The sequence below is a fragment of the Hipposideros armiger genome, unplaced genomic scaffold (genome assembly GCF_001890085.2).
Source record: "Hipposideros armiger isolate ML-2016 unplaced genomic scaffold, ASM189008v1 scaffold_682, whole genome shotgun sequence".
NCBI classification, from domain to species: Eukaryota; Metazoa; Chordata; class Mammalia; order Chiroptera; family Hipposideridae; genus Hipposideros; species Hipposideros armiger.
The window spans coordinates 297,248-299,908 of NW_017732032.1; the positions used below are offsets into that span (position 1 = coordinate 297,248).

Genomic DNA, 2,661 nt, shown 5'->3' on the forward strand with positions numbered 1-2,661 from the left:
CTCTCTACATACAGATTTCCAGCCTGTTTCTGATACTATGTGCCTCATTTTTTCAGTTCAGATTCCCAAGAGAGGTCATCTAATTCACTAACAAAAGGTGTTCAAGCCAAGCTATGGCTCAGGTACACATTGCATGGTCCCAACAACTATGGTCAAGGAGATGGAATCACCTGAGCTGTGTAAGGATATCCCTCTGTAGGGACAATGAGTGGCCAGTTTCTCTTAAAAGGAGCTTCATGATACAATTTAAAGGCAAATGGCAGAGTAGGAGGCTCCAAGCTCTCATCCCCCCTCCACAGACACATCAAAAAAGAAGCATAAAATATGAAACCAACAGTTTCAGAACTTTGGAAAACAGTCAAAGGTTTAGAGCAATCAAGCAGACACTGAATCAAGAAAAAGGTAACCGAAAACAGTCAGAAAAGTTGGTGACACATGATGCGCCAGAAGTATTAGCAGATAGCTGCTGGCCATTTCCTACCTTCCTGATGGTCCAAGTGAACAGACTGAAATGGTCGTGAAAACAGCAGTTGTGCCCCAACTTGTTAAGCCCCTAGGAGCTACAAAATTGCCAATTGTGACTCCTGCGCTAAGAGCCACAGGAAATATTGTCACTGGAACAGATGTACAGACTCAGGTTGTAATACATGTGGGAGCACTTGCCACCTCTCCTGGCCTGCAAATGAACTCCAAAACTAATATTCAGAAGGCAGCTACGTGGACAGTGTCAAACACCACGGCTGGCCGCCAGGACCACAAACAGCAAGCTGTGAATCATGGATTAGTCCCATTCCTCATTCGCATTCTCTCCAAGCAGAATTTAAGGCACAAAAGGAAGCTTAGTGGGCTGTGACCAACGATACAAGTGCTGCAACAGCTGAACTGTTCGTATACCTTGTTCATTGGGTCATCATAGAACCATGCACAATGTTTTAACTGCAAAAGATACCAAAATTATTCTGGTTATTCCGGATGCCATTTCAAATATTTTTCAGGCTGCTGAGAAACTAGGTGAAACTGAGAAACTTAATATAATAATCGAAGAATGTGGAGGCTTCAACAAATGCGAAGCTCCACAAAACCATGAAAATGAGTCTGTGCACAAAGCTTCATTAAACTCTATTGAGAAGTATTTCTCTGTAGAGGAAAATCAAAATGTTGCACCACAGACCACCTCTGAAGGCTATATGTTCCAATTCAAGATGGCACTCCTGGGACCTTTGGCTTTTCGATTGTACAGCTGTGGCATAAAGTTGTTTGTTGGGTACCATGTTTGGTATAAGTTTGCCTTACTGTTTCTCTTCTAAGAATTCTTTTTAAATGTGGTTTGTTCTTGCAGCACTTTTTACAACAAAACTATACTTGAACAATGCCAAACTATACATACTGTATGAAGTTTCTGTTCTCAATGGGTTTCCTATTTCTACATGGAAATTCATATCTTGCAGTGTCCTATAAATAAAGATTAAATTCCAAAAAAAAGAAATCAACACAAATGACAAACCATTAGAGTGACAAAAAGAGAGAAGATACAAATAACAAAACTAAAAAACGAAAGTGGGGACATTACTACTGACTTTACATAATTCACAAGATTATAAGAGAATATAATAAACAATTGTATGCCAACAAACAAGATAACCTAGATGAAACAGGCAAATTCCTAGAGGCACAAACAAAATCTGTCAAAATTGAATCACAAAGAAATAGAAAATCTGGATAAATCTATAATTAATAAGGAGATTGAATCAGTAATCAAGAACCAACTGACAAAAGTGGACCTGATGGCGTCACTGGAGAATTCTATCAAACTTTTCTAAAGAAATAACACCAATCCTTCTCAAACTACTCAAAAAAATTAAAGACAAGGGAACACTTCCTAACTCATCCTATGAGGCCAACATTACCATGATACTAAAGCCAGACAAAGACACTACAAGAAAATAAAAACACAGACCAGTATCCCTTATGAATATTGACGCAAACATCCTCAAGAAAATACTAGCAAACTAAATTTAGCAGAATATTAAAAGGAGTATACACCATAACTGAGTAAGATTTATTCCTGGAAGGCAAGGATGATTCAAAATACAAAAATCGATCAATGTAATACACCACATTAACAGAATGAAGGAAAAAAATACAAGACCATTTCAGTTGATGAAGAAAAAGCTGAGCCCAGCCAAATTGCTGGTCTACAAAACAGCATAGAAAAATAAATCTAAAACCATATGATGTAAAGTGAAAAACACATATTGCCAAAGAATAGGTATAATATTCAAGTAAGGCTCAAAGCATGGAAACACCACCATACGTTGTTTACACTAAATATTACTGACATTTAATATAATTATTTAAAACAGTCTCAGAAACTAAACACACCAAATATAGCAGAAGTGTGCAATAATGTTTTAGCTCTTTAAAAGCTACATCTGTCTAAGTGCTGAATTGGGTGATGGGATATTGGGTACATTATAACTGTTCTCTCCACTTTAGATTATGTTTGAAATTTTTGATTATACAAAGTTAGTATACCAAACAACTGTTAAAAAACAACTTCTGGGCCGGCCGAGTGGCTCAGCTGGTTAAGAGCTTGCTCAAGAGTACAATCTCTGAGCAACAGATCGCTGGTTCGATTCCCACATGGGCCAGTGAGCTGCA

At 37.8% G+C, this 2,661-nt stretch overlaps 1 pseudogene; it reads left to right on the forward strand.

The window, feature by feature from the left end:
* Positions 1-236: 236 nt before the first annotated feature.
* On the forward strand, positions 237-1,282 carry LOC109372979 (importin subunit alpha-1 pseudogene; annotated as a pseudogene).
* The last annotated feature ends 1,379 nt before the right edge of the window (positions 1,283-2,661 follow it).